The sequence below is a fragment of the Biomphalaria glabrata genome, chromosome 7 (assembly GCF_947242115.1).
Source record: "Biomphalaria glabrata chromosome 7, xgBioGlab47.1, whole genome shotgun sequence".
In the NCBI taxonomy this organism is placed as follows: domain Eukaryota; kingdom Metazoa; phylum Mollusca; class Gastropoda; family Planorbidae; genus Biomphalaria; species Biomphalaria glabrata.
This window is the reverse complement of record NC_074717.1, coordinates 18,481,196-18,492,300: the sequence shown is the minus strand read 5'-3', so window position 1 is coordinate 18,492,300 and position 11,105 is coordinate 18,481,196.

Genomic DNA, 11,105 nt, shown 5'->3' with positions numbered 1-11,105 from the left:
GGAGAGGGCAGGGTTTGAACCAGAGACCATCGATAAATCTGAACGACAGTCCAGCACGCAAACCGCACGACCGGGCAGACATCCACCTAGCTAGATCTATGTCTTGTTTATATGACAAATGACAATCGAGATATTAATTTTTGTTTGCGAGGGGAAAGTCTTATTGTTAAGTCATTTGTACACTACTGTAGCTAGCTCACTACCTAAAGTGCTAAAGTAGGCCAAGAATTTTTTTTTCGTGTTGCCAATTTATCTAATTTTGTAAGAAGAATAAATCTTTTTTAGTTTCTCTTTATTACATGTAACATGTTATTAATTTTGAATGTATGGATAAGGTTAATAATTATTATTTTAAAAAATATAAGTATACGCTAAATGAACTTATGGAGATGATGTGGCTGAGGGGTAAAGCTCTTGTAACTGGAAGTTTTGTGTTCGAATCCTGGTGAAGACTTTAGGTAGACCACTCCGGGGGCCGATTTTGAGTTTGTGTTTCCACACAAACTGGCTTTGTAACCTTTTTTTTTTATTTTTGTTTTTTAAGGATTTAAGTATAAACTGTGAGTTATAGTCAATAGAAAAATCTTAGATTGAGTAAAGGCGACTAGAAAAGAGTTTTTGGTTTCAAAACTCATCTTATCTTATCTTATCTTACATGATACAGACGTTACTTCAAAAAAGAAGATGATTACGTCCTACGCGTCATGCATTTAGTAATGCATATTAACCAATGACCTAAACTCCACCAAGTCACTGATTTTCCTGGCTAGCTCAGGCAACCCATTCCATGCTCTAATAGCACTAGGGAAGAAGGAGCTTTTGTACAAATTTGTCCTAGCATATGGAACGAGGAGTGTGCCTTTATCTTTGTGTCTTTCTGAGTATTTTATTAAATTTTGTTTTTGTATTTGAAGATTATGGTTAGTGTTTTATGTATAATTGCTACTTTAGTTTTAAGTCTTCTTTCCTGAAGACTTTCTAAATTAAGTGATTTTACTAAATGTGTTACTCTAGTCAAATGTGAATATTCATTTGTTATGAATCTCATCTCAAATGTTACCCTTATAAATTTCATATAAATTCTAAATTTTTCAAAACACAGTATATCTTTAAATAATTATTTTAAATTCATGCGCAATTACGTAAACTCTGTCGCATTATTTGACAATTCTGTTTTAAAAAGTGTCATCTTTTCGTCGGGGCCGGTAGAGTTAAAATGAATTAATCATGTAAGAGTCCTGTCTTCTTTTTTATTATAACTGCTAATGATTGCATTTTGGCATTGCAGAATATCGTGTGGGGTGACTCGATATAAGAATTTAATTTTTGTATACATGGGCGTAGCCGGGGGGGGGGGGGGGGTTGGGGCTCACCCCCCCCCCCCCGAAATGAAATCCACCCCCCCCCGCAGGTTGGGGGGAACGGAATTAAGTGACTGATTTTTGCTTTCATTTTGTTTATTTTAGGTGAGATTTTAATACTAAATCATCACTCACCACAGCACAGCTGAAGGGGTTTTGAGTTAAAAACCCTCTACCAGGGGTTTTGAGTTTAAAACCCCCTACCAGGGGCTTTGAGTTTAAAACCCCATACAAGGGGTTTTGAGTTTTAAATCCCTTACCAGAGGTTTTTGCAGTCGAATCCCCCTCTTCTATAAAACAAAACAAAAAATGCAAACAACAATCCCCAAATTCCAACAGCACAGTTAAGGAAGATTTTGATTTTAAAACCCCCTCCAAAATTTACGATAAACCCCCTTTTCAATATAAAAAAAGCAATTACACACTCTAAATTCTATGAGCGTAGCCAAAAAGGTTTTGAGTTTAAACCCCCTTTACCCCCCCTCCAGTTGGGGTTTGAAGCTAAAAAGTACCTCTTCAATATAAAAAAAAAGCAAATTACTTACTATAAAATCTATGAGCGTAGCCAATGGGGTTTTGAGTTTAAATTCCCCTCCTCCAGATGACTTTTTCTTTAAAGTTTAAAACCCCTCCAGATGGTTTTGAGTTAAAAATTCCCCTACAGAGCGTTTAGAGTTGAAAACCTCTCTCTTCAATATTATTTTAAAGCAAACTACAATACCGAATTCTATGATCGTAGCTAAATAGGGTTTTGAATTAAAAAGAAACAAAAAAAAAAAAAATTCCAGAGATTTTTTAGTTTAAAACCCCTCAACAGATGATTTGACGAAAAAACTTTCCTTTTCGATATAAAATCTAAAGCGAAATACAGGCATGTAATTCCAAGAGCGTAGTCAAGAAAAATTACAAATTTCTACCAGTTGCTTGGGCTCCATTAATAAAGTGTGAATAGTCTTCTGCCGAAATTGAAAAACACTAAATGTGGCTCAACAAAGATGGCTAAGACAGATTTTACAAGTCAGTTATAGAGATCGGGTCTATATTAAAGAAATCATATGACGAACTGGGAGTCGAATCTTTAGTAAGGTTGTGACAGAGCGTTGCATGAGGTTTTGCGGGACATGTTCTCCGACAAAATGAATTACGCAAAATCAGAGTTGCGGAAACAGCTTGCCGGAAAATACGCCGAACGGCGCGAGAGGGTCTAAGTCAGTAAGAATAGCACATTAGGTTTTTGAAATAAAACTTTTTAATAGCAAGATATTGCACTGTAGATACCTCAGAATATGCATTTTGTTGGTTTTCAATACCAGAAATAGTGCTGCGAGCTCCCCCAGACCCCCATGCTACCAAGGGCAGGGAGTCTACAATAAACAATAAACGTCTTCCGAAAGGGTCAGAATGTAATAAAGATTAATTATGTACACACACACACACACACATATACATATATATATATATATATATATATATATATATATATATATATATATATATACAATGTTTTTCCGCGTGGGGGGGGGGGCGGAAATCCCACCCCCACCCCCACCCACCCCCCCCCCCCGAAAAAAATCCTGGATACGCCCATGATAGTATATATAACTTGAATTAGTGACAGATTTTTTTGTAAAATATTTTGTTATTTCTTATCTATAATACAAAAGAAAAAGTATTAATCTGCTATGTTGGGGGGAGGGGAGGGAAAGATCGCACCTACCACGTGGTACAACCGTCTTTCATTCATTTTATAAATACCAATGATTTAATTTGAGATAAGCGTCTGATGCCACATAATATACAAATTGGTTCAAATATCAATAAGTATCTTATATTATAAAGATATTCAACTAATTTTGTTCACACACTATGATTTCTGCTTAAAAATTGGATCGCCCCCTCTCAAAAGCCTAGAGCAGTAGAGCATTAGATGCAATCGTTCCCCCAGCCCCACCTCTCAAGAGAGAGGCCGGTCCATTCTTTACGTAGTCCAGGTAGCTTTTCTTTTTATTAATTATATCTTTATAGTGCTTGCGGGGGGGGGCGCCCTCTGTTACTCCGTCCTCCTTTAAGCTCCCCAAAGAAGATCGCCTATGGCCTATGGCATACGGTCGTCTCCCATGCGGGATAGGTGTCCGACCCAGCGCAGCTGTAGAATGGTAATTGGTGCTTCTCTCCAGACCGGCCTCCAGCAGAACAAAGTTATTTGTGTTTATTCTTTAGTAGGTCTGTATATTAGAGACTCTATATCACATGTACACAGGCTGATTTATATAAGATGTACTTGTTAAATAATGCTCTTTAGATTTAGAATGGCTCTCATGTATTTTATACCGATATCTTGTCTCACTTCCTATTCCTCCTAGCTAGCGACTACATAATGAGGAGAGCAATGAATCAGACTTCAGTATTCCATGGCGTGAACGGAACAAAGTTGCACTACTCTAGTCAACAAGTAAACACATACAAGCCTAGAGAGAGAGAGAGGCACAAAAAAATTGGCTTCGCGTTAGCTTGGATAAGACTAAAATTGTGCAAGTGAGATATAAGGCTTGGTAAGTCAGAACTTGAAGAGATCATCATCATCATCAAACTCCATTTGAGTGAGCGCTTGAGAGGCTCAAATCATCTCCTTCAAAAGTCCTGGACAGAAACCCTGATGTATTGCCTAGAGCATACATGTCACCATGCAGGTCGAGAATTTTTGGTTTCCAAGACCTGTCGAGACGGAGGTCAGCAAGTCTGGGGGAGATCATCAAGTCAGGGGGAGATCAGCAAGTCAGTTGGAGATCAGCAAGTCAGGGGGAGATCAGCAAGTCAGGGGGAGATCAGCAAGTCAGGGGGAGATCAGCAAGTCAGTTGGAGATCAGCAAGTCAGGGGAAGATCAGCAAGTCTGGGGGAGATCAGCAAGTCAGGGGGAGATCAGCAAGTCAGTTGGAGATCAGCAAGTCAGGGGAAGATCAGCAAGTCAGGGGGAGATCAGCAAGTCAGTTGGAGATCAGCATGTCAGGGGGAGATCAGCATGTCAGGGGGAGATCAGCAAGTCAGTTGGAGATCAGCAAGTCAGGGGAAGATCAGCAAGTCTGGGGGGTAAGATAAGATAAGATAAAGAATGGACGAGCCTGCCATTGAGAGAGGTTCTAAACAAGGCAAAAAAAAGGAGGAATGGAGAAAGACGGTCGACAAATCTTGCCTGGTGCCCCAACGGTCCAACAGACTAAGGGATAGGTAAAGGTAAAAAAAATATATTATGTTTTTATTATTCTATATATTATGCAGTCATCTGCGAATAATCTGACTTTTGTTCCTGAACTAATGCAATTTGGTAAATCGTTTATGTAAATTAAAAATAGTAGTGGACCCAAGACTGTTCCTTGAGGTACACCTGAGTTTACTGTTATCGGTGTTGATTTAGGGCCATTTATTATTACAGTTTGTTCTCTCCCTATCAGAAAATCTTTAATCCACTGATGCAGTGGACCATTAATGCCGAAATAATTTAATTTTTTAAGCAAACTATGGTGGTGAACTTTGTCAAAAGCCTTAGAAAAATCTAGTAAGATAGCATCTATTTGTTCACTATTATCTAAACCTTTTGAAAAATCATCAATTAGTCCTATTAGTTGTGTTTCACATGATCTATATTTCCTAAAGCCATGTTGGTATGGTGTGAGGACATTATGTTTGTCTAAGTGGTCTATGATGTTACTACATATTATGTGTTCTAGGATTTTACATGTGATGCTGGTAAGTGATACTGGTCTGTAGTTTCCTGGGTCAGATTTTTCTCCTTTTTTAAATAGGGGGGGGGTGACATTAGGTTCTTTCCAGTCCTGTACTCTGCCCTGGTTAAGTGAAGCATGAAAGAGTATTTTGAACACTGGGGCTAGCTCATTGCTTAGTTCTTTGAGTAATCTAGCTGGAATATCATCAGGTCAAGACGCTTTATTTGGTTTGGTGTTGGCTAATAGTTTTTGAATTCCATTTTCTTGTACTACTATATCTTCTATGTTGTCTACTTGGTTCAAATTCAGTAATATGTCTTTGTCTCCTGGAGCTGAGAATGCTGATGCAAAGTATTTGTTTAGGATGTTTGCTTTAGTTTCATTATCATTATATATTATAATATGTTCATCTTTTAATGGCGCTATGCCTGTTGTTTCCATTTTCTTAGACTAAATGTATGACCTTAGGTTTTTGTTGTTATCTTTAGATATTACATTGTTTATGTATTCACTCTGCAGCTGTCTGCTTACTTTTTGGGTTAAGTGTTTAATTTTTATATACTTTTTGTAAACTCTTTCTGCATTAGTTTCTTTATTCTTTAATGTTGTCCTCCCATCGCTTTTTCTGTCTGCCTCTTCTTCTTCCCCTGGCACTGTTCCCTGAAGGAAGGTCTTTGCGAGCCCCGTAGATCTTGTAATGTGGTCAAAGGTTTTAAGCTTTCGTCTTTTTACAATAGTTAGCAGGTCGTCATGGGCTCCGATCGCTACAGTAACCCTGTCTCTTATTTCTTGGTTTGTGATGCGGTCTTTGAATGTGATGCCTAGGATCCTTCTGTAGCATCTCAATTCCATTGCTAGGATCCTTCTCTCAAGCTCTGTATTCAACGTCCACGACTCGCAAGCATATAAAAATGTGTCCATGACCAGAGAGCGCATCAGTCTGATTTTGCTGCCGAGGGCTAAGCCCTTATCTTTCCATATTATTTTAAGTTTTGAAAGGGCTGCTGTGGACTGTGCTATTCGAGCCAATACTTCGGGTTTTGTTCCCTCATCTGAGACAATAGCTCCGAGGTATTTGAAGCTGTTAACACTAGTTAGCTTTTCACCTCCAATACTGATGCCTCTTTTAAAGCCCTGATGGCTATTGGTCATAATTTGAGTTTTTTCAGCATTTATTTGCATGCCATATGCTGCGGAAGTCTTGTCAATGCGCATCACCAGGTCAGCTAGTTCTTCTTCTGTCCCTGCTAGGCCGTCAATGTCATCTGCGAAGCGCAAGTTAGTAATTCTTCTTCCTCCAATGCTAACAGTACCTTGATAGCCCTCGAGGGCATCTTCCATTATCCTTTCAAGGAAGATATTGAAGAGTGTTGGTGACAGTAGGCAGTCTTGTCTTACTCCAACTGTGGTTTTGAACCAGTCCCCAATATTATTGTTGAAATACACTTCACTGGTGGCATCCTTGTAGAGGTTCTGGATAACTTTGATTATGTTTTTATTAATGTTGTACTTTTCCATTGTCGCCCAGAGTGCTCCGTGCCATACTCGATCGAAAGCTTTCTTGAAATCAATAAAGACATGGAAAAGATTCTCTTGGTGTTGGAGATATTTCTCACAGAGTATTCTGAGTGTCACAGATGCCATTATAGATTTATTTGTATATTTCACATTTAAAAGCTTGTGTGTAAATAGAAATATAAACCCTTGACTGAGCCTCAGGAATTACCCCACAAATCTAGATCCTTGACAGCGCCTCAGGTTTTACCCGAGACGTAATTATGATGTTGCAAATCTATTGGTTGATTTGAAAATAAATAAAGACATTTTTTAAAAGAGTTAGCGCCAGAGAATTGACGAGAGTAGAAAGAACGCCAGTCGATGAAAGAATTTCCAAGTAGACAGTCGCGTTTTCTAAGAGCTCTGATTTAAAGCCTTTGTAATATTATTTGTGCTTGTTGATCAGTAACTTGTACATAAGCTGTACTTACGTTTTATATTTAAATAAAGTTCCAGAGTTGTGTTTTAACAAAGAATCTTTTATTGTGAATCCTAGATCGTCATTTATTCAACTATTTTAATTCAAGTAAAATCCCCGGCACCACAACACACGTTGTGACACTGAGGTTTAGAATTTGTTCTGTTGTGCTGCAACCTTGTCTAAAACCTGCTTGTTCTTCTGATATGATGTTGTCTGCTATCGGTTTTATCCGGTTTAATATGATTTTTAACAGTACTTTGCTGGGATGACTTATGACTTATATAGAATAATAAAAACATAATATATACAACAATAACAACAACACAAGATACAGAAATTTTACAAAGAGAATTAGATGAATTACAGAAATGGGAATCAAATTGGAGCATGTCTTTTTATCCAGAAAAATGTCAGTTATTAAGAGTAACAAAAAAAACTAAAACAAATTAATTCCACTTATCTTATTCATGGTAAACCAGTAACACAAACTAAAAACGAAAAATACCTAGGTGTTATAATAAATGAAAAACTGTCATGGAATCCCCATACTGATGAAAGTATAAAAAAATCAAACAAAGCATTAGGGTTTATTAAAAGAAATTTCTATAAATCAAATAAGAACATAAAACTAAAATGTTTTTTAACCTTGATTAGGCCAATAATAGAATATGCATCCTTTGTTTGGGACCCCCCAACTAAAGAAAACATTAAGAAACTGGAACAGACACAAAATAGAGCAAAGAGATTCATAACAAACGAATATTCACACTTGACTAGAGTAACTATGATAGAAGTTTGTTTGTTTGTTTGTTTGTTGATTTGAGGCACATCGGCACAATTTAGGCCATGTCGTGCCTGCAGTCCCTTAAGGACTACTCTCTCTCTAAACAATAAGGGCCAGATTCTATACAGTCATATAATTAAAATTAAGGTCTATTCACAGTTAAAATAGTAAAGGTAGTAAAAATTTAAATATTTGGTAAAAATCTAATGTAAATAGTGCATGTTCACAAATTCAGAAATCAGATCTTCGTAGATAGCCCCACTTCCCGAATAAAGCCCAGTACCTTCCCAGGGTCGACATTATTAAATAGTGTTTTTAGATTAGTGGCTCTAAAATGTTTCGCCCTGACATCCTGGTATCTGGGGCAATCAACGAGGATATGTTCCACGGTGAGGCGAGAGTCACAGTACTCGCAAAGTGGGGGCTCCTCTCTCTTCAGTACAAAAGAGTGCGTGATGTAGGTGTGGCCAATCCTAAGTCTGGACATGGTTGTGCTACCACGCCTTGTCAGACCCTTAGATGTGGGCCGCCACCTGACATCCGCCACAATCTGCCTGAGTTTACTGTGAGTCTCAGCCTCCCATCGGTTCTGCCACTCTCGATAGGTGGCAGAGGCAATACTTTGTCTCAGGTCCGAGTAGGGAATTTGGGTTCCTGACACCGCATGATTTAGGGCTCTCTTTGCTTCTCTGTCTGCGGCTTCGTTTCCCTCAATGCCAACATGGGAGGGGACCCAGATGAAGGTGACATCCCTACGGTCGGCTGTTATTAGGTCCAACAGCTTCAGGCTCTTATGTACCAATGGGATGTCAGTCTTCATCCGCCCCAAAGCTTGCAATGCAGATTTGGAGTCGGAGCAGATTATAAATTTACTCCTTTCTGATGCTTTTACGGCCATAAGTGCAAGCAATATTGCGTGCAATTCGGCCGTAAAGATGGAGCAGCCATCGGGGAGTCTACGGGAGATTGTTTTGTTCCGAAAGGAGCAGGCACACGCGACCTTTCCCTCCATTTTGGATCCATCTGTGTAGATGGTGCCACAATCTCCGTAGCTCTCCTGCAGTTCCCTAAAGTGGACTTGTAGTATGCTTGGGTCTGTATTTTCTTTTTTGAAATTAAGGAGGGATAAATTTAATTTAGGTTTATTCATTAGCCAAGGAGGATTCTGAGGGGTTTCTATTTTAGAGATTTGGTCAATGGGTGGGGTTAAATTTTGGATGGGTTCTCTCATTCGAAGGCCCAACGGCTGTATGACGTTAGGCCTTCGATTGTATAATTCTACCTCTGTGGGGTTAAATATGGGGTCAAAAGCAGGGTTCGTGGGGTTGGATTTTAGCTTGACTATATACTGCATTGCAAGCTTTTTCATTCTTATATCCATGGGGAGTTCTCCAGCCTCCACATGGAGACTTGGGATAGGTGATGTACGAAACGCGCCGAGACAGAGACGCAGGGCAGCATTTTGTATTGGTTCCAGTATTTTTAGGTACGACTTCCTTGCTGCTCCATATATTATGGATCCGTAGTCTAGCTTGGATCGAATTAGACTCCGATAGAGCAGCAGCAAGGTATCTCTGTCAGCTCCCCAGTCCGTATGGCTGAGTACTCTTAGTATGTTTAATGACTTTTGGCATTTCTTCTTAAGTTCCTTAATGTGGGGGAGAAAATTAAATTTGGAATCTAAGGTGAGGCCTAAAAATTTTGTAGTTTTCACAACAGGGATCTTCTTTTTGTGTATAAATAGTTCAGGGTCTGGGTGGAGCCCCCTTAGATTACAAAAATGCATACTAACTGTTTTGGAGTCAGAGAATTTGAAACCATTATAGTTTGCCCAACCCTGAATTTTGTTTAAACATAACTGTAATTTCCTTTCTAAGGTGTTCATGTTTTTCCCATAAGTAAGAATGACAAAGTCATCAACATACAAAGAGCACTCTATGCCAGGGGACAGCGCATTTATGATGCTATTTATTTTAATGTTGAACAGGGTGACTGACAGAATGCTGCCCTGGGGTACACCCATTTCCTGTTCATGAGTGTCAGAAGCGGAGTTGCCCACTCGGACCTGAAATTTTCGATCTTTCAGGAATTCCTCCACAAAACGGGGGAGGTGTCCCTTAAGCCCCATAAGCGCCAGGTCACGTAGAATGCCATGTTTCCAGGTTGTGTCATAGGCCTTTTCTATATCGAAGAATACAGCTACTAGATGTTCTCTTCTGAGTAATGCATTTCTAATATAAGCTTCCAGCCTTACCAGGTGGTCAGTTGTTGTCCGCCCCTGCCGGAATCCGCACTGGTAGTTTGAGATCACTTTATTCCTTTCCAGGTACCAGACCAGCCTACTGTTAATCATTCTTTCCATGGTTTTGCAGATGCAGCTTGTTAGTGCTATTGGTCGATAGTTAGCTGGGTCAGAGCCGTCTCTTCCCGGTTTAGGTATCGGTATAACTGTGGCTTTCCTCCAGCTGTTTGGGAAAGCGCCTGTTTGCCACACACAGTTATAGACCCCTAGTAGGACTGCCAATGAGGGTTCGGGAAGGTGCTTGAGGAACTGGTAATGGATTTCGTCTTCTCCAGGCGCTGTGTCATGTGACTTGTCCAGCGATTCCCTCAGTTCCTCAAGCGAGAACGGTTTGTTGTAGTCTTCATTGTTCTCTGACCTGAAATCAATGGGGTGTCTTTCCTCCCTGGTTTTGACTTTTTGGAACTCTGGCGTGTAGTGTGCAGTGGATGATTTTTCTGCTATTGAGGATGCAAGGCAGTCAGCTATTTCTCTGGGGGACGTGACAGTTCGTCCTTGGTTTTTCAAATGCCCTATTGCATTTGATTCTTTCCCTTTGATTCGCCTTACTGCCTTCCAAACCGCTCTAGCAGAAGTTTTGGCATCCAGACTGCCGACAAAACTTCTCCAGGAATTCCTTTTGGCTGACCGTATGGTTTGTCTAGCCTTTGCTCTAGCTATCCTGAATAGCTTTAGGTTTTCCTGGGAAGGATTCTTTATAAATGCAGCCAGTCGTTTTTTCCTATCACCAATAGCACTTTTGCAAGCTGTATCAAACCATGGTTTGCTAGGCCGTTTTGGATTTGCAGAGGTTAGGGGTACAACTTTCCTGGCTATACTTAGTAGCTTGCTAGCAAAGGTATCAGCTGGGTTCTGTTCATGGAGGATATTTTCTGTGATATCCTCAGAGCATCTTTTTTGGAATTGTTCCCAATCGGCCTTATTCAGTTTCCACCGCTGAGGTCGTCCCAATGAAGG